This window comes from Pongo pygmaeus, chromosome Y (assembly GCF_028885625.2).
Source record: "Pongo pygmaeus isolate AG05252 chromosome Y, NHGRI_mPonPyg2-v2.0_pri, whole genome shotgun sequence".
Classification (NCBI taxonomy): domain Eukaryota; kingdom Metazoa; phylum Chordata; class Mammalia; order Primates; family Hominidae; genus Pongo; species Pongo pygmaeus.
This window is the reverse complement of record NC_072397.2, coordinates 27,673,981-27,696,744: the sequence shown is the minus strand read 5'-3', so window position 1 is coordinate 27,696,744 and position 22,764 is coordinate 27,673,981. Positions and strand designations below refer to the sequence as shown.

General features: G+C 36.2%; 1 pseudogene; it reads right to left on the bottom strand.

The window, feature by feature from the left end:
* Positions 1 to 738: 738 nt before the first annotated feature.
* LOC129025952 (testis-specific chromodomain protein Y 1-like) lies at positions 739 to 2,364 on the bottom strand (annotated as a pseudogene).
* Between the last annotated feature and the right edge of the window lie 20,400 nt (positions 2,365 to 22,764).

The window sequence follows — 22,764 nt, the reverse complement described above, 5'->3', positions numbered from 1 at the left end:
AAGTGATTCCATAATTCACTAATATGGTGCAGCAAGTTTTACCTTAGAGAGATAAAGTTTTCTTTTGTTAACTGGGTAAGAACTAGACATATATAAAAGAAAAGAAAATCAAGTGATATCTCACCACAAATTCTAGTCCTATGTTCAGTTTAGGAGAATGATCATCAGTGAATTTTGTTCCAGAAATATTCATTCTAAAAGAGAAGTCTTTTAATTTATAATTGTGTGTCTCTGAAGTGTTTGTGCCAGTGTAAAGTTAAAGGCACCATCTCTGACAGTTCTGTGTCTTTTTTGGGAGGGAAGCTAAGGCTGCCTTGTAAGCCAGTAGCAGTATTCTAGGATAAAAAAATAAGAAAAATCAACATTATTACAGGATTCTCTGTCATAAACATCCAATAAAACACAACTCTGGTCTTATATATAGTAGTAGCCATAGATACATATTAGAGCTTGCAAGAAGAATCTAGTATCCAACAATCTGCTTTTATATTTGGGCTTATGTGAGCACAAAACAAACACATTTGGGCAAACAAGCTGTTTTATTACTTCTTTTAAAGCTACAGTGCTTAAAAATTATGTGACCATTTAAATACCTAGTTTGGACCTTTCCAGTTCTGTTTCCAAACCTTAGCTATGGGTGAAACTGTTTTGGGCTATGAAGATGGATTAGGGCATCTTGCAACTCATGATGCATTTGGTTCAGCTTAGTTCTTGTGTCCTGAGCAGACAGACTGACAATTAAAATTCATCAATTTTATTTTCAACATACTTTAACATGGATTCTATCCCTTGGGCTGAGCTCCAGATCTTCCTCAGCACCTCACACTCTCTCTCATTGGCCTGTTCCAGCTCCAACTTAATATTACTGTGAACAAGGGCCTTACATTCTGCCAGTACAATTTGATTATATGAGGCAAGCTCCTTAATTTGAATCATAACCTCTTGGGTGAAAGTTCCACTCAAAAATACCTGAGAAACCAGACATTTGGCACATGCCTCCCATGCTGTCAGCTTTCGCCCAGCAAATAACATTTCATTGGCAGATGCTTTACCCATCATTTTTTGAAATGTAATAGTTGAACAGCCATCTGGACTCTGTCCAAAGGTCGTATAAGGGGTTTGGAACCAAGACTTTTCATTAGCCCACACGAGATCACAAAGAGGCAGGATGGATGCACTTAGTCCAATGGCAGGGCCATTGACTGATACAACAATAGGCTTTTAAAATTGAATAGAAGTATTCACAAAGTTCTTGATGGTGTCCACCATTTCAAAGCTTGCTCTGTTTCTGTCATTCCTTAAGTGCGTCACAAAGTACCCAAAATCAAGACTGCAGCAAAAGACACTTCCATCTGCACTGAACAGCACAAGCTTGCTGTCATCCACAGCAGCACTATTCAGAGCATTAACCATTTCTTTAATTACTTCTGTATTCAGTGCATTTTTTTCTGTCGATCTAGTTGATAGCACTATCTGGGTGAATCCATCCTCTTTCTTCACTACAATATCTCTGTAAGTGCTGGCACTTTCTGTTAACCTTATGGTAAATTACATCTTCTTAATAAAAGGCTGGTCTCTGCTGTCATCAGTAATATCTCTTTGCCCACCTTTCACCTCTGAAACTGAGGTATGCATGTCTGTTCTTCCATTGGCTGCTAATGGGTCTATTAATACCACTATACCTTTTTGGGTAACTGAACCTGTGGCCATGGAAGCAGTAAGTGAGCCATACATCTGCGACATTGGTGGGTGTATCTGAGTCTTGTTCTCTATTCCAGTTTGTTCTGCACCAGGACGTGAAAAATGGTCCTGGAGGAGTTTCCCTTGTGTCACCTTGAAGACCACCGTGTCCTGCTGATCTGCTGCAGTAGGGTCCAGTTTCTTATGTTTCTGAAAGCCACTCACAGTTTTCTTGTCGTTAAAGGGGCTGTCAGGTGCAAGGGTCTTGATAGTTGAATTTATTGTCTCCATATTCTGTGTGTTGGAGAGAATTGAAGCTGCCTTTCTCCTAACGATCTTGCTGGCAGGAAATAACTTGCTGTTTTTGGATCTGTGGTGTTTATCAGTCACTAGCGTTTTAGGAGATATCTTAGAATAACTCGCTTTTGTAGATCTGGAAGTTCTTCTTCTGGCATTGTTTGAAAAAATTCTACTGGTTCTAGTCCATGTTAGTTTTTTCTGTTTTTCAGTCTTTCATCTATTAAAATCATGTATACATTTTTCACTGTCTGTGAGGTGCTGCTCTGGTTCCCAAGTGTCATCCTGTTTGTTGTAACCTTTCCACCGAATCAAATACTCTGTATTCCCATTTTTATCTTGTCTTTTGTCAAAAATACTTTCAACCTCAAACTCCTGGGAAGCCATGAGGAAAGACACAGGATTGGAGCAGTTGCTGTGCCAACATTTTTTCAGTTGTGTTACCACATAGTCACTCCTTTCTGCCTCCAGTTCTTCACCAGCTTCTGCGTATGGATGAACCTCTTCTATTTCATCACCACTGGTGTAGTGAAAATTGTGTGAAATAGCAGCTATGCTATGGTGCATGATAGCTTGCTCAGTAGCCTCAGGTGAGGATAGCTAAATCCACAGCCACAACCTTCTGGTGTAGAACAGAAAGCTTTCTTCCTGCCTGTTACTCCTTTGTGCTTGTTTGTTTAATTGTGGTTGCTGTGACAATTGTATGGAACATTCTAATGTTATAACATTTTTAAAGTTACAATAGCTTACCTTCAGTAACATACAAAACCTTTACTCCTGTATAATTTACCTCCACTATTTCACTTACTGAGTCCTCAAAATTATACCTTCATTCATTTTATGTCAAAAACACAAATTAGAAGTGGTTTTTTTTATTAAATATATTTGTGTTTTAAGGTACTTGGAGAACAACTTGTGGAGGTGCATATTGTTAATTTTTTTTTTCTTTTTGATATGGAGTCTCGCACTGTCACCTCGGCTGGAGTGCAGTGGTGCGATGTAGGCTCATTGAAAGCTCCGACTCCCAGATTCACGCCATTCTCATATGTCAGCGTCTCGAGTAGCTGAGACTACAGGCGCTTGCCACCTTGCCTGTCAATTTTTTTTGTATTTTTAGTAGAGAAAGGGTTTCACCGTGTTAGCCAGGATTGTCTTGATCTCCTGATCACGTGATCCGTGCAACTCGGCCTCCCAAAGTGCTGGGATTACAGGCGTGAGCCACCGTGCCCGGCCAAATGTTGTATCTTATATATTTGTACATATATTTATCTTTACCTTAAGCTTTGTTTGTTCATATTGCCTTTGAGTGTCTGTCCATTCTACCCTGAAGTACCCCATAAGACATTTCTTAAAAGGTAGTCTACTTGTAAAGGGTGCCAGCTTTTAAGTGGGAATGTCATAATGTGTCCCTCTACTTTGATGGACAATTTGGTGGATCATAAGGTTTAGGTTTGACAGTTTTTTCTGACATCACTTGGAACATATTAGTCTACTGCTTTCTATCGTCTTAGTTTTCAGATAAGTAATCTACTGCTTTTCAGTGGTTATTAAGATAAGCAGTCCACTGGCTATTTTTAGGGTCCCTTTTACATGACTAGCTACTTCCCCTCCTTCCTTTGAAAATCCTCAAGATTCTCTTTGTGTTTGTTTTAGACAGTTTAATTATCAGGTAACTTTGAGTTTGTTTCTTTGAGTTTTTGTTACTTAGAGCCTGTTGAGCTTCTTGGGTGCTTACATATTGTCTTAAATTGTTGCATTCTTTATGACTATTTTGTTAAATAGTCTCCATGATCTTTGTCTCTTCCTTCGAACTTCCAAAATGCATATGTATGGCTGCTTGATGGTGTCCCTCAGGTTTCTAGGCTGTATCAATTTGCCTTGCCCCTTTTGAGACTCTGATCATGACCACTATATGGTTGAATGCCCCCAAGGGTATGTATCACAGTGTGGGGACAGTTCGTCAGTTGGTCTCACAAGGCTGATGCATCCCAGAGCTCAGTTCCCAGACTTCAATCATTGTGGTCTCATTAGTGCACTACAATCTAGAAATCTCTAAATGTGAGGTATCACACAGAGTTCTTTGTCTCATGGCCAAGAAAATTAAGGAGGATGGATGCAAAAAGGTTGAATCAAAACTTTTATAAGTGAAAGTAAAAAACTCTTCACAGTGGGGGTGGAATGTGAGGGGTTTACCTATTATGAGACTGTGCTTTACAGTTTCTAAAGGCAGAGAAGTAAAGGAATGTGCTTAGTGTTTTTGGAGTAAGCGTTATTTGCCTTGGCCCTGAAACTTGGTCTTGGATTCACCTGGAGCTGAAGTGATGATTTGTAGAAGCTACAAGTCTCAGCCTTGGAACTTGGCCCTGGACCAAGAAAGGAGCTGAAGTGACAGCTTGGCCTGAGACCTTAGGCTGGGACCAATCAAAGGATGAAGGAATGTCTCATGGTCACAATAATTAAGGAGGCTGGATGATGGAAAGTTCAAGTAGGAGCTAAAGTAACATAACAGCTATCTGGACTCTGTCCAGATGTCATATAAGGGATTTGAGACAAAGTCTTTTCATTAGCTCAAAAGAAATCAAAAAGAGGCAGTGTGGATGCACCTATTCCAAAGGATGGGATGCTGACTGATACAAAAATAGGCTTTTAAAATTGATTGAAATTATTCACAAATTTATTGATGGTGTTCACCATTTCAAGGCTTGTTCTGTTTCTGTCCTTCCTTAAATACTTCAGAAATTACCCCAAATTGAGACCACAGCAAAGGACACTTCCACCTGCACTGAACAGCACAAGCTTGCTCCCACCCACAGCAGCCCTATTCTGAGCATTAACCATTTCTTTAGTTACTTCTATATTCAGTGTATTTTTTAATGTTGATCTAGTTTATAGCAACATCTGGGTGAATCCATCCTCTTTCTTCACTACAATATATCTGTATGTGCTGGTATTTTCTGTTAGCCCTCTGGTGAAGTACATCTTCTTGATAAAAGGCTGGTCTCTGTCATTGTCAGTAACATTTCTTGGTCCACCTATCACTCTTGCAACTAATATATGCATGTCTGTTTCTCCACTGGCTGCTAATAGCCCCATTAATAACACTATAGCTTTTTTGGTAGCTGAGTCTGCAGCCATGGAAGCAGTAACTGAGCCAGACTTCTGAGAAAATAGTGGGTGAATCTGGGTCTTGTTCTCTATTCCACACTGTCCTGCCCTGGGATCTGATAAAGCCTTGATGAGCTTCGCTTCCTCCTCCTTGAAGACCACTGTATCCTGCTGATCTCCTGCAATAGGGTCCAGATTCTTGAGTTCCTGAATGCCACTCACTGTGTTCTTTTGTGAATAGGGCTGTAACGGGCAAGTGTCTTTCTTGATAGTTGAATATAGTAGCTCCATATTCTTTGCATCAGGCAGACGTGACCCTGGATTATTGCTAAAATTCTGGCTGGCAGCACATAACTGGCTACTTTTGAATTTGTGGTGTTGGACAGACATTAGAGTTTTAGGAGCATTCTTAGAAAAGTTGGGCTTGGCAGATGTAGATGTTCATCTCCTAGTATTGTTTGAAAAAGTTCTAGTTGTTCTGGTCCATGCCACTTTTTAATTTTTTCTGTTTTTCAGTCTGTCATCTGTTAAAGTCAAATATACATTTTTCACCAGTGCTGCTCTGGTATGACACTGTTTCTTCCTAACTTTTTCAACACCAAATTTTATTTATTTTTCTATTTTTTAGACAAAGTCTTGAGCTGTCACTCCGGCGGGAGTACAGTGGCACAGTTGCACAATCTCAGCTCACTGCAACCTCCGCGACCTGGGTTCATGTGATTCTCCTGTCTCAGCCTCCTGAGTAGATGAGATTACAGGGGCCTGCCACCACACCTGTATAACTTTATGATTTTTAGTAGAAACCAGTTTTCACTGTATTAGCCAGGATGGCCTCCATCTCCTGAAGTCATGATCTGCCCGCCCCAGCCTTGCAAAGTGCTGAGATTACAGATGTGAGCCACTGTGCCTGGCCTCTGTCTTTCCATTTTGCCTTGTCTTTTGTCAGCAATAGTTTCAACCTCAAACTCCTGGAAAACCATGAAGAAAGATACAGGATTGGAGCAGTTTCTGTGCCAAATTTGTTTCATTTGTCTCCACATAGTCACCTCTTTCTGCCTCCAGTTCTTCACCAGGTTCTGCATATGGATGAGCCTATTCTATTTCTTTGCCACTGGTATAGTGAAAATTGTTTGAAATAGCAGCTATGCCATGTGCTTTAGGGTCTCCACACTTACGCCCTGGTGGGAAAGCTTGGGCTTTGTCTCATGGTAAATGATAGCTAGCTTGGAAGCCTCAAGTGAGAGTAGCTAAATCCACATCTCCTACTCTCTGATGTGGTACAGAAAGAATTATACCTGCCTGTTATTCTTTTCCTTTTTTAATTGTCATTGATACTGTGATTACATTGAATATTCTAAAGTTATTCCACTTTTACAGTTATACTAGCATACTTTCAACACACAAATCCCTTAACTCTGTATAGCTTCACCCCTACGATTTCCTTATTGAGTTCTCAAAATCATACCTTTATGCATTGAATGTCAAAAATATAAGTTAGTGATAGTGTTTTTATTAAATATATTTGTGTTTTAAATTACTTGGGAAACAAATTATGGAGGTGTGCACGGTTATTCTTTATGTTTTATAATATCTTATATATTTATTTTTACCATAATATATATTCATTCATACTGCTCTTTATTGTCTGTTCATTTTACCATGAAGTAACCCATAAGACATTTTTAAAAAAGATAGTCTACTGGTAAAATGTCCCAGCTTTTATCTGGAAATGTCCTGATTTCTCCATCACCTATAAGGGACAATGTTTTGAACATAAGATTTCTGTTCAAAAGTTTTTTCTTACATCATTTGGAATATGTTAGTCTATTGCTGTCTGTCCTCTGAGTTTTCAGATAAGATTGCTGATTAATTTTGAGGGTTCTTGGAACATTACTAGCCACTTCTTTTGTTGCTTTCAAGATTTTCTCTGTCTTTCGAAGAGTTTAATTATCATATAACTTGAGTTTGTTTCTTTTGAGTTTCTCTTACTTGGAGTTTGTTGCGTTTGACATTCTTTACCATTATTGTTTCTAAATAGTCTTCCTCATTCTTTTTCTCACCCTTTGAACTTCCAGTATGCATAATAAGTGTGCTTGATAGTGTTTCACAGCATTTTAGGCTTTGTTCTCATTAATTTACTTTGTTTTCTATCATTTCCTAACTTAATAATATCAACACCGTTTCTTCGGTTTGCTGATAGAGTGTTCTTCCCCCAGCTCAAGTCTGCTTTTAAATATCTGTAGTGAATATTTTTTTCTTTTTATCCCTAGACTTTTTTAGGTTTTAAAATAATTTTATTTTTTTATTAATTTTTGTTCACAATTTTTTGTGCTTCTTTTGTTTCTTCTATTAGCTGACTCTGAATCTTAATTTTAAATATTATGTTTTAGTAAGACCACCATTTGGGATGTCTGAAAAAAGTTTCAGATCATAATTTCTTTTTAATTCTTCAAATGAGCCATATTTCTCTATTTCACTTTACAGTTTATCTCTAGACATTTTTAGGTTTTAAAATAATTTTTCTCTTTGGATTAATAATTTCTGTTCATAATTGTTTGTGCTTCTTTGTTTATTCTATTAGCTTATTAAGTAGCTAAATTTTAAATATCACATTTTAGTAAGGCTGCCATTACGGCTGTCAAAAAAAGGTTATTTTTTCGTAATTTTTTTGTAGTTGTTCTTAAAATGAGACATACTTTCCTATTTTACTCTGTGGTTTGTGATTTTACCAGTGCTGAAAAAGAGCATTTAAAATTTAAAGTGCTGTAACTTTGAGAAAAATATTTTCTACTTCTATGGTTTTTTAGAGTTTTGTTTATTCATTACATAGGCTCTTTCCTTCTGGTAACTCAGCTGTACTGAGCTTCTTCTTGGGTCTTTTTTGAGGCATATTGTTTTGGGACACATATCGTTAAAACCACATTTTATTTTGTATATATATGTATATGTATGCACACATGTATGTGTATATATGATTGATATATGATTTGTATATATGATTATATATCAGATATATTATATATAATATATAATATATGATGTGCATTATATATTATATATGATACATATTATATATAATATCATATATAACATATGATATTATATACAATATATATTCAATATTAGAATATATAATATATGATATAATATTATATATTCTAATTATATATATATAATTATGATATAAAATATCATATATTATATATTATATCATATATTATATATATCATATATATAATTATATATTACATATTATATTACATTTTACATATTATATTACATTTTACATATTATATTACATTTTACATATTATATTACATTTTACATATTATATAATATTACATAACATTATATTATGTATATTGTGTCTATTGTTATGTATATTATGTACATTATTATACGTATACATTATGTATATGTACATATAATATTATATGTACAATAGCATATGTAGAATAACATATGTATAACATATACATATAATATTATATGTATAATATATGTATATATACATATAATATTATATGTATAATATATGTATATATACATATAATATTATACATTATGTGTAATATTACATTATGTATATTATCTATATTGGTATGTATATTATGTAATATCAATATTACATAATATGTAATATTTATAATTATATATTATATTAATTATATATTAATTAATGATATATTATGTATTATATATTAATTATATATTAATTAATGATGTATTATATATTATATAATATATGATTATATATGATTAATATATGTGATTAACCATATATATGATTAATTTTGAAAGTTTTATTCTACAAATGTCTTCAGAGGAAAAGAAGTACAATCAGGAAAAAAATATTTTTGCTTTTTAAATCTACTGAAGATTGGTTGCACAGAGGGACAAAGAGCCTGCATAATGTTTAGGGAATAAAACAATGACTATTCACCTCTGTAGGGACCTCCATAAGCAGAAGCAGCAATCGGCAAGTGAGTCCTGAGATTTGGAAGACAGAGTCCCTTCTCTTTACCATGGCTCTTGTAAGCTGCTCCAGAAATATATGCAAGGCAGCATCCCAGCGTGGTGGTTATTAAAGAATAGGTAGCTGCTGTTGATCTGGGCTACAAAGTTGACAAAATTTAATTTTTATTTACTTTGAAAATCTTTTTTTGGAAGCTGTAAAACTTCAAGTAGACTCGGAATTCTATAGTAATCACATCATATTAATCCTTCCACTGCACCTATTGTATAGTTGAACAGACGGATATACAGTGATCCGTTGTACATTGCATAAATTTCCCAGAATCTACTATCATTTTACTTTGGCCTATTTGTTCTTACACCTAAAGTATGCCTCGCATAGAAGTCACAAATGTGGCTCCTTCGTTTAAGTGTACACTTGCAACAATGTGTGCTTTTTAAGCAAGAGCTCATATTCACAGTTCTTACAAGTAAAATGTTACATATTCTGACATTGACTTACATGTTTTCCATATGTTTATTCTTCCGCTTGATCTTGAATTTATTTTTTGCTCATTTAAAAAATTTGGCTAATTTTTTAAAACCTTCTGTTGTATTTTTTATATTACAATTAGGTGTATTTGGGATTTCAATTATTATTGAAAACTTAAAATAGCCTTCTATGAACAATACTAACGTGTGTGAATAATTTAGTGTTTAAGGTCGACAATATAAAAATATGCTGCTCTTGTAGTTTTCCATCCTTCTCAATTTATATTACTGTCTGTGATTATATCTGTGCACACAGACTGTTCATTAACAGTTAAGTTTGCCAGGGTTGAAATATTAATAGCATTTTCCTTATGGAGAAGCTTTAGTCACAATTTCCTTTAGCTTTTCTTTATCTAGACATGTTTACTTGAATTTCATTTTACCAGTTATACATTTCAGGTTTGATAGCATTTTTCTGTTAAAACTTGGATATCCCACTACCTTCTGACTTCATGGTTTCAGCTAAACAATCATTTGTTAATTTTAATGAAGATCTTCTTGTACCTAGCAAATTGCTATTCCCTATCTGCTTTTACAATTTTCTTTGTATTGGCTCTTGATTGCCTATAATGTTTTCTGATGTGGCTATCATTGACTATATTGTGGTTAAAGACTTTTGTCCCCATTCATCTTTTAGATTGAGATTTTTTAAGTTCAGGAAATGTTCAGCCATTTTTGCCTTACAAATTTTTGGCTTCTGGTATGCTTCATTTATAAGGTGCCCATATTGCATATACTGGTATACCTCATGGTGTTCTATTTACTCTATTTTTTTTTTACTTTTTAAAAAGTTTTACTCCTCAGACTGGGTTATTTCAGTTTTCATTCCTTCTGATTGAACGAATATTTACATGCTCAAATGTGCTGTTAAATCCCTTTATTATAGACTTTACTTCAGTATTTATCCCATTTTTTTACAGGATCTTTTATAATTTGTCTCACTGATGCTCTCACGTTATTCTTTCATCATTTGTCTATCATGTCTCTTTAGCCCGACTTAAGACTGCTGTTTTTAGTTCTTTGTCTATAAAATTTGGGACACATTTAATTCCTGCATTTAGTTTACATTGTTCTTAACTTTCTGTTTGTTTTTCTGTTTTTGCTTTTCAGAAAACTATATTTGAAATGTCATAATGTGCTAACACTGAAAGTTATCTCTGTATTTGAAATGTCATAACGTGCTAACTCTGAATGCTTTTTGTTATTTCTGAAACGCAATGTGTTAGTTATTAAAAGCTTAGCTTGCATTCCATTAGCACTTTGAATAAGAGCAATATGAAAGCTATCACTTTTAAATACAGGGTATGTATTAACACTCTCCTTCAACTCTCAGGGGGATTGTTTATATTGCTCTCCTAACATTCACTTTCTTCTCACTCTGAAGCTATAGATATACTTGAGGGTTAATGTATATTGTTTTACATTTCTTTTAGAATGTTACTGTTGTAAGCATATGCATGATTTTCTAGGTGCTTCAGTATATTAAACTGCTTTTGAATATGCAGATTTTTACAAATACTAATCTCTCTAACTTTTGTTCCTGTTTATCCTTAGCCTAGTGTAAAAAATAACAGTATTTTTGTACTCAGCAACTTAAATGTTTGTGACCAATTCCTGGAATTTCCAACCAAGAGTGACTTCTGAGTTAGGCCAAGGAGAAATAAATGTTCATTTTACCAAATTTTCATATGTCCTTTAGAAAGACTGGGGAAAACAACAACAACAACAACAACAATTTAGCACATAAGGGCTTCTTTGCTTTTTCCAGTATGAGGAATCAAGTCTTCATTTTGACAGTGTGGATTTCAATTCTGAAGGTTTCATCTGTGCCTAGGAGGTTATATGACAATCCTTAAAGAAAAAAAAAGGAACTTTACCATTTTATAATTGTCTTTCTGGATTAAATGTTTACTTGGTTGATATATACTCTTGATTTTCAGGGCCCAGAATGTTTTTGATGGTTTGAACCTTTTTTTGGGAATGTTTTGAAACTGCCATCCCTGCAGTTTTGCTTTTATTTTTGTCTATGAATAACTGAGTGTTTTCAAATTTCAGAGTTTATGGTTATTTATGAGGTTTATGTTTGTCTCTTGTTTAAAATACTTAAAGTGAATGTTGCACTTCCAATTTTGAATCCTAGAGGTTAGGATTTTGTTTTAGTGGTTATTTTAGAAAGTTTTTGTTTTTCTTAAGTGAAATTTTCAATTTTGCAGAAAATGTATGAGGTAAGATTCTCTGTTATAAAGTGTATTTTGATTTTTGTAAAACAAATATACAGTAAGTGGCTTACAAAGCGACTTTCATAAAAAAATCTAAAGAAAATAATAAGAAAATAATGTAAGCATGAAGCAAGATCAATAAGAACAATGATTCTTGGTGGAAGCCTGTATAAATTGTTTTTAAAAAGCCAGCTACCTGTGGCTGCAGCAGACTGTAGAAGGGGAAAAGTTATAGAGGATGAGTTCATAGAGGTAACACACAGTTCATGTGATTGTCTGGGGTTTTTATAGGTCTGTAGATTTTACTTTAGATTTCACTCTAACCCTGGTTCATGACTGAAAGTGGTATTGGTAAGGTTCTTACTAGCATCTACTGCTGAGAGGTTAGAAATGCTGCTAAATATCCTAAAATATTGAATGTCAGGCACCTTTGAGAAGTTAACAGTGTTGAAACATCTGTCGAGAGTATTATTTTTAGAGGCTCATATTTATAACCATTTGATATTATATTTTGAAGATTTCTTAACTCCAACTTTGGTTTCCATAAAGCAGAAGGATTTGAAAAAGTGTATATAATTTCCATTGATTCAACTTAGGGTAAACATTAATAAAATAAGGTCAGTTCAGTTAATCAATGATTAGAAATTAAACAATATATTTTCTATTTATCTCTTTTTCCTTCCAATTACTTTTTCAATATTTTTGTAAAACATGAATGTCAAAAAATAAAACCTTTGTCAGCCTCTGTTTTGGAGGTACCAAGGGAGAAAAGTCAACATTCAGAAAGCACAATGTGTATCCATAATATAGTCATGAATGATCCCAGTCATAACATAGTCAAGAATGATCCTAGGATATTACAATAAGTGAGCCAAATGAAGGCAAAATTTTCAAGGCTTATAGCTGGGGTTAGAGGATTTTCAATTTTGCTAAAGTTGTTTAGTAGAACCAATGCTCACTTATCTCCTACATTTAAAAAAAATTTGATAGACGTTTGCGGAGTGGATATCTTTGATTAGAATTATTTGTTCTCTGCCTTGTTCAAATGTAATAAAATAATGCATTCATAATAAATGCACATTAGACAGTAAGAGAAAATAAAAATCAATGAATGAGGAAACCGATGTAATAGGAACATTTCTTAAAAATGTTAAGATAAATTCAAAAGGAGATGAATTTCTACAATGGAAAATCTTTTTCATTTGAATCAAAAATTTGTTTCAGAAGGTGAGCAGGTAGCAGCAACATGGTAATTATCTACATTTACACTACTTCCTTAGTTCTCACTTAGCGCCTGAGCTGTAGTCTCTTTTGTTGATGCTAGAGTCTTCTCCACTTGGCAGAACTCCTACCCATATAGGGCTCGCTTTTTGTCCAAGATTGATAAAATGCCATTGAATACTTAAAAGGAAAAGGCAAGATTAAATTGTTTTGCTTAATATACTAAAGGAGAGCTCTGCTGTTTAGACACATTCTTGAAACAACGCAGAGAGTGTGAAATTGAGGCATTGGCAGATATTAAGTGGTACAGAGGCTGGCTCTATTTGTAGAAACAAATTGTTCAGGTAAATCTTGTAGTCAAAGAGGAATATTTATTGAAGCCTGTGATAGACATGATTTTTCCAAGTGCTGGCACTGTTTTATTATTATTACTGTTACTATTACTATTATTACCTGTAACAGTTTTTTCACTGAGGGAGTTAGGTTTATAGACTACTTAAATTTAATCCTGATGTTCATGGGTACATTTTACAATGATTACAGAACCAGTATTTTCTAAATATTTATGAACGTTTAAATTGTCATTTTCTAAGAAGACATAATACACCTTTGTTTTCAAAGAAATGAAGAGTATTTACTAATTGGTAACCATTTGTTAAATAATTCCTCTGATATATGTTCTAGAGCCTTGGAAGTAAGTAAATAGAAAAATAAGTACTTTAAAAGTTTTTTTTTTTTTCTTTTTTTTTTTTTACGCAGATGGGTATGGACAACTGAAGCTCATATGCATATGTGTATATATGTCAAGATTTTTTGTATGGAATTAGTTTACAATGTCACCATAAAACAAGCTGACTTATTAAAAGAAGGCTTACAACTTTAGTATTTATTCAAAGAATGCATTTTGGTTGTATCCTAGGGATAGTGATCAGCTCAAGACCTGAAGGAAGAAGACGGGCGACTTCTCCACTTCCAACTGAGGTAATGGGTTCATCTCACTGGGTAGTGTTATCACGTGGGTGCAGGACAGTGGGTGCAGTGCACCAAGTATGACTCAAAGCAAGGTGAGACATCACCTCATCCAGGAAGCAAAAGGGGTCAGGGAATTCCCTTTCCTAGTCAAAGAAAGGTGTGACAGATGGCACTTGAAAGAAAGGTGTATCAGGTCACTCCCACCCTAATACTGCACTTTTCCAACGGCCTTAGCAAATGGCACACCAGGAGATTATATCCTGTGAATGGGTTGGAGGGTTCTATGATCACGGAGCCTCACTCATTGCTAGCATAGCAGTCTGAGATCAAACTGCAAGGTGGCAGTGAGACTGAGGAAGGGGCACCCACCATTGCTGAGGCTTGAGCAGGTAAAGGAAGGGGCTTGTAAGGTCAAACTGGGTGGAACCCACCACAGCTCAAGGAGGCCTGCCTACCTCTGTAGACTCCACCTGTGGGGGCAGGGCATAGACAAACCAAAGGCAGCAGAAACCTCTGCAGACTTAAATGTCCCTGTCTGACAGCATGGAAAAGAGTAGTGGTTCTCTCAGCACACCCCTGGATATCTGAGATCAGACAGACTGTCTCCTCAGGTGGGTCCCAAATCCCCAAGTAGCCTAACTGGGAGGCACCCATGAGTAGGAGCAGAAAGACACCTCACACAGCTGGGTAATCCCCTGAGACAAAACTTCCAGAGGAACAATCAGGCAGCAACATTTGCTGTTCACCAATATCTTCTGTTCTTCAGCCTCTGCTGCTGATACCCAGGGAAACAGGGTCTGGAGTGGACATCCAGCAAATTCCAACACACCTGTGGTTGAGGGTCCTGACTGTTAGAAGGAAAACTAACAAACAGAAAGGATATCCACACCAAAACCCCACCTGTATGTCACCATCATCAAAGACCAACGGTAGATAAAACCACAAAGATGGGGATAAAATAGAGCAGAAAAACTAGAAGCTCTAAAAATCAGAGCACTTCTCCTCCTCCAAAGGAACACAACTCCTCACCAGCAATGGAACAAAGCTGGATGGAGAATGGCTTTGATGAGATGAGTGAAGAAGGCTTCAGATGATCAAACTAGTCTGAGCTAAAGGAGGACGTTGGAACCCATGACAAAGAAGTTAAAAACCTTGGAAATAATTAAAGGAAGAATAACCAATGCAGAGAAGTCCTTAAAGGACATGAGGGAATTGAAAACCAAGGCACAAGAACTACTGGAGAAAGGCACAAGCCTCAGTAGCTGATTCAATCAACTGGAAGAAAGGGTATCAGTGATGGAAAATAAAACGAATGAAATGAAGTGAGAAGAGAAGTTTAGAGAAAAAAGAATAAAAAGAAGTGAACAAAGGCTCCAAGAAATATGGGACTATGTGAAAAGACCAAATCTATGTCTGATTGGTGTACTGAAAGTGACAGGGAGAAGGGAACCAAGATGGAAAACACTCCACAGGATATTATCCAGGAGAAATTCCCCAATCTAACAAAGCATTCCAACATTCCAATTCAGGAAATACAGAGAACACCACAAAGATACTCCTTGAGAAGAGCAACTCCAAGACATACAATTGTCAGATTCACCAAAGTTGAAATGAAGGGAAAAAATGTTAAGGGAAGCCAGAGTGAAAGGTCGGGTTACACACAAAGGGAAGCCCATCAGACTAACAGCTAATCTCTCAGCAGAAAGTGTACAAGCCAGAAGAGAGTGTGTGCCAATATTAAACATTCTAAAAGAAAATAATTTTCAACCTAGAATTTTATATCCAGCGAAACTAAACTTCAAAAGTGAAGGAGAAATAAAATCCTTTACAGACAAGCAAACCCTGGGAGATTTTGTCATCATCAGGCCTGCCTTAAAAGAGCTCCTGAAAGAAGAGCTAATCATGGAATGGAAAAACCAGTACCAGCCACTGCCATAACATACCAAATCTGAAGACCATTGAGGCTAGGAAGAAACTGCATCAACTAATGAGCAAAATAAACAGCTAACATCATAGTGACAAAATCATATTCACACATAACAATATTAACCTTAAATGTAAATGGGCTGAATGCTCCAATTAAAAGACACAGATGGGCAAATTGGATAAAGAGTCAAGACCATCAGTGTGCTGTATTTAGGAAACCCATCTCACATGCAAAGACACAAACAGGCTCAAAATAAAGGGATGGAGGAAGATCTACCAAGCAAATGGAAGACAAAAAAAGGCAGTGGTGGCAATCCTAGTCTCTGATAAAAGAGACTTTTAACGAACAAAGATCAAAAGAGACAAAGAAGGCCATTATATAATGGTAAAGGGATCCATTCAACAAGAAGAGCTAACTAACCTAAATATATGTGCACCCAATACGGGAGCACCCAGATTCATAAAACAAGTCCTGAGTGACCTACAAAGAGACATAGATTCCCACACAATAATAATGGGACACTGTAACACCACACTGTCAACATTAGACAGATCAATGAGACAAAAAGTTCACAAGGATATCCAGGAATTGAACCCAGCTCGGCACCAAGCGGACCTAATAGACATCTACAGAATTCTTCCTCCCAAATCAACAGAATATACATTTTTTTATCACCACATATCACACCTATTCCAAAATTTACCACAAAGTTGGAAGGAAAGCACTCCTCAGCACATGTAAAACAACAGAAATTATAACAAACTGTCTCTCAGAGCACAGTGCAATCAAACTAGAGCTCAGGATTAGGAAATTCACTCAAAACCGCTCCACTACATAGAAACTGAGCAACCTGTTCCTGAATGACTACTGGGTACATAGCAAAATGAAGGCAGAAATAAAGATGTTCTTTGAAACCAATGAGATCAGGGACAGAACATACCAGAATATCTGGGACACATTCAAAGCAGTGTGTAGAGGGAAATTTATAGCACTAAATTCCCACAAAAGAAAGCAGGAAATATTTAAAATTGGCATCCTAATATCACAATTAAAAGAACTAAAAAAGCAATACTAAACACATTCAAAAGATAGCAGAAGGCAAGAAATAACTATGATCAGAGCAGAACTGAAGGAGATAGAGACACTAAAAACACTTCAAAAAATCAGTTCATCCTGGAGCTGCTTTTTGAAAAGATCAACAAAATTGAGAGACCACTAGCAAGACTAATACAGAAGAAAAGACAGAAGAATCAAATAGAGGCAACAAAAAATGTAAAGGGAATATGACCACTGATCCCACAGAAATACAAAGTACCATCCAAGTGTACTATAAACACCTCTATGCGAATAAACTTGAAAATCCAGAAGAAATGGATAAATTCCTCAACACATACAACCTCCCAAGTCTAAACCAGGAAGAAGTTGCAACTCTGAATAGACCAAAGTCAGGCTCTGAAATTGAGGAAATAATTAATAGCTATCCAACTAAAAAAATTCCAGGACCAGATGGATTCACTGCTGAATTCTACCAGAGGCACAAGGAAGAGCTGATACCTTTCCTTCTGAAACTATTCCAATCAATAGAAAAAGAGAGAATCCTCTCTAAGTCATTTTATGAGTCCAGCATCATCCTGATACCAAAGCCTGACAGAGACACAACAGAAAAAGCGAAATTTAGACCAATATCACTGATGAACATCTATGCAAAAATCCTCAACAAAATACTGACAGAGATTCCAGCAGCAAATCAAAAAGCTTATCCACCATGATCAAGTGGGCTTTATCCCTGGGATGCAAGGCTGGTTCAACATACACAAATCAATAAATGTAATCCAGCATATAAAGAGAAGCAATGACAGAAATCACATGATTATCTCAATAGATGAAGGAAAGGTCTCCAACAAAATTCAACAATGCTTCATGCTAAAGACTCTCAGTAAATTAGGTATTGATGGGATGTACCTCAAAATAATAAAAGCTATCTATGGCAAACCCACAGCCAATATCATACAGAATGGGCAAAAACTGGAAGCATTCCCTTTGAAAACTGGGACAAGACAGGGATGCCCTCTCTCACCACTCCTATTCAACATAGTGTTGGAAGTTCTGGCCAGGGCAATCGGACAGGAGAAGGAGATAAAGGGTATTGAACTAGGAAAAGAGGAAGTAAAATTGTCCCTGTTTGCAGATGATAAGATTGTATATCATCTGTCCCCATCATCTCAGCCGAAAATCACCTTAAGCTGAAAGGCAAATTCAGCAAAGTCTCAGGATACAAAGTCAAAGTGCAAAACTCACAGGCATACTTAAAAACCAATAACAGACAAACAGAGAGCCAAATCATGAGTGAAATCCCATTCACAATTGCTTCAAAGAGAATAAAATAGATGCACCAATGGTGAAATGAAGGAAAAAATGTTAAGGACAGCCAGAGAGAAAGGTTGGGTTACACACAAAGGGAAGCCCATCAGACTAACAGCGGCTCTCTCAGTGGAAAGTGTACAAGCGAGAATAGAGTGGGGGCCAACATTTAACATTCTTAAAGAAAAGAATTTTCCACCCAGAATTTTATATCCAGCCAAACTAAGCTTCACAAGTGAAGGAGAAATAAAATTCTTTACAGACAAGCAAAAACTCAGAGATTTTGTCACCACCAGGCCTGCCCTAAAAGAGCTCCTGAAGGAAGTGCTAAACATGGAAAGGGACAACAGGTACCAGCCACTGCAAAAACACGCAAATTGTAAAGACCATTGAGGCTAGGAAGAAACTGCATCAATAACGAGCAAAATAACCAGCTAAAATCATAATGACAGGATCAACTTCACACATAACAATATTAACTTTAAATGTAAATGGGCTAAATGCTCCAAATAAAAGACACAGATGGGCAAATTGGATAAAGAGTCAAGACCCATCAGTGTGCTGTATTCAGGAAAGCCATCTCACGCGCAGAGACACAGATAGGCTCAGAATAAAGGGATGAAGATCAACCAAGCAAATAGAAGACAAAAAAAGGCAGGGGTTGCAATCCTAGTCTCTGATAAAACAGATTTAAATGAACAAAGATCAAAAGAGATAAGGCCATTACATAATGGTAAAGGGATCAAATCAACAAGAAGAGCTAACTATCCTAAATATATATGCACCCAATACAGGAACACGCAGATTCATAAAGCAAGTCCTGAGTGACCTACAAAGAGACTTAGACTCCCACACAATAATAATGGGAGACTGTAACACCCCACTGTCCACATTAGACAGATCAATGAGACAAAATATTCACAAGGATACCCAGGAATTGAACTCAACTCTGCACCAAGTGGACCTAATAGACATCTACAGAACTCTCCATCCCAAATCAACAGAATATACATTTTTTTTTGGCACCGCACGACACCTACTCCAAAATTGACCAAATAGTTGGAAGTAAAGCTCCCCTCAGCAAATGTAAAAAATAGAAATTATAACAAACTGTCTCTCAGAGCACAGTGCAATCAAACTAGAACTCAGAATTAGGAAATTCACTCAAAACCGCTCCACTACACGGAAACTGAGCAACCTGTTCCTGAATGACTACTGGGTAAATAATGAAATGAAGGCAGAAATAAAGACGTTCTTTGAAACCAAGGAGATCAGGGACATGATATACCAGAATATGTGGGACACATTCAAAGCATTGTGCAGAGGGAAATTTATAACACTAAATGCCCACAAGAGAAAGCAGGAAAAATCCAAAAATGATATCCTAGCATCTCAATTAAAAGAACTAGAAAAGCAAGAACAAACATATTCAAAAGCTAGCAGAATGGAAGAAATAACTAAAATCAGAGCAGAACTGAAGGAAATTGAGACACAAAAACCCTTCAAGAAATTAATAAATCCAGGAGCTGGTTTTTTGAAAACATCAATAAAATTGATTGACCACAGGCAAGAATAATAAAGAAGAAAAGAGACAAGAATCAAATAGATGCAATAAAAATTGATAAATGGGATATCACCAGTGATCCCCCAGAAATGAAAACTATCATCAGAGAATACTGCAAACACCTCTACGCAAATAAACTAGAAAATCTAGAAGAAATGGATAAATTCCTTGACACATTCTCCCTCCGAAGACTAAACCAGGAATAAGTTGCACCTTTGAATAGACCAATTACAGGCTCCGAAATTGAGGCAATAATCAACAGCTTGCCAACAAAAAAGAGTCCAGGATAAGATGGATTCACAGCCGAATTCTACCAGAGGTACAAGGAGGAACTGGTACCATTTCTTCTGAAACTATTCCAATCAATAGAAAAAGAGGGAGTCCTCCCTAACTCATTTTTTGAGGCCAGCGTCATGCTGACAGCAAAGCCTGGCAGAGACACAAATTAAAAAGAGAATTTTAGTCCATAATCCGTGATGAACATTGATGCAAAAATCCTCAATAAAATACTGGCGAAAAGAATCCAGCAGCACATGAAAAACCTTATCCAACATGATGAAGTGGGCTTCATCCATGGGATGCAAGGCTGGTTCAACATACAGAAATCAATAAATGTAATCCAGCATAAAAACAGAACCAGAGACAATAACCACAGGATTATCTCAATAGATGCAGAAAAGGCCTTTGACAAAATTCAACAGCCTTTCATGCTACAAACTCTCAATAAATTAGGTATTGATGGGACATATCTAAAAATAATAAGAACTATCTATGACAAACCCACAGTCAATATCATACTGAATGGGCAAAAACTGGAAGCATTCCCCTAGAAAACTGGCACAAGACAGAGATGTCCTCTCTCACCACTACTTTTCAACATAGTGTTGGAAGTTCTGGCCAGGGCAATTAGGCAGGAAAAGGAAATAAAGAGTATTAAATTAGGAAAAGAGGAAGTCAAATTGTCCCTGTTTGCAGATTACATGATTTTATATCTAGAAATCTCCTTTGTCTCAGCCAAAATCTCCTTAAGATGATAAGCAACTTCAGTAAAGTCTCAGATACAAAATCAATGTACAAAAATTACAAGCATTCTTGTACACCAATAACAGACAAACAGAGAGCACAATCACGAGTGAATTCCCATTCACAGTTGCTTCAAAGAGAATAAAATATGTGGGAATCCAACTTACAAGGGATGTGAAGGACTTCTTCAAGGAGAACTACAATCCACTGCTCAATGAGATAAAAGAGGATACAAACAAAGGGAAGATAATTCCATCCTCATGGGCAGGAAGAATCAAAATCGTGACAAAGGCTATGCTGGCTAAGGTAATTTATAGATTCAATGCCATCCCCATCAAGCTGTCAATGACTTACTTCACAGAATTGGAAAAAAAAAAAACTACTTTAAAGTCCATATGGAAACAAAAATGAGACAGCATCTCCAAATCCATCCTAAGCCAAAAGTACAAAGCTAGAGGCATCATGCTACCTGACTTCAAACTATACTACAAAACAGCATGGTACTGGTACCAAAAGAGAGAGATAAATCAATGGAACAGAACAGATCCCTCAGAAATAACGCTGAATATCTACAACTATCTGATCTTTGAAAAATCTGAGAAAAACAAACAATGGGGAAAGGATTCCCTATTTAATAAATGGTGCTGGGAAAACTGGCTAGTCATAGGTAGAAAGCTGAAACTGGATCTTTTCATTAACCTTATACAAAAATTAATTCCAGATGGATTAAAGACTTACTTGTGAGACCTAAAACGATAAAAACCCTAGAAGAAAACCTAGGCAACACCATTCAGGACATAGTCATGGGCAAGGACTTCATGTCTAAAACACCAAAAGCAACAGCAACAAAAGCCAAAATTGACAAATGGGATCTAATTAAACTAAAGAGCTGCACAGCAAAAGAAATCGCCGTCAGAGTAAACACAGAACCTACAAAGTGGGAGAAAATTTTCACAACCTACTCATCTGACAAAGGGCTAATATCCAGAATCTACAATGAACTCGAACAAATTCACAGGAAAAAACCAAACAACTCCATCAAAATATGTGTGAAGGACATGAACAGACATTTCTCAAAAGAAGACATTTATGCAGCCAAAAAACACATAAAAACATGCTCACCATCACCGACCATCAGAGAAATGCAAATCGAAACCAAAATGAGATACCATCTCACACCAGTTAGAATGGTGATAATTAAAAGGTCAGGAAACAGCAGGTGCTGGAGAGGATGTGGAGAAATAAGCACACTTTTACAGTGTTGGTGGGACTGTAAACTAGTTCAACCATTGTGGAAGTCAGTGTGGTGATTCCTCAGGGATCTAGAACTAGAAATAACATTTGACCAAGCCATCTCATTACTTGGTATATACCCAAAAGACTGTAAATCATGCTGATGTAAAGGCATATGCACACCTATGTTTATTGTGGCACTATTCACAATAGCAAAGACTTGGAACCAACCCAAATGTCCAACAGTGATAGACTTGATTAAGAAAATGTGGCACATATACACCATGAAATGTCATGCAGCCATAAAAAATGATGAGCTCATGTCCTTTGTAGGGACATGGATGAAACTGGAAATCATCATTCTCAGTAAACTATTGCAAGGAGAAAAAACCACACACTGCATGTTCTGACTCATAGGTGGGAATTGAACAATGAGAACACATGGACACAGGAAGGGGAATATCACACTCCGGGGACTGTTGTGGGGTGGGGAAGGGGATACGGGGGAGGAATAGCATTAGGAGATATACCTAATACTAAATGACAAGTTAATGGGTGCAGCACAACAACATGGCACATAGGTACATATGTAACAAACCTGCACATTGTGCACAGGAACCCTAAAACTTAAAGTATAATAATGTTACCAAAATAAA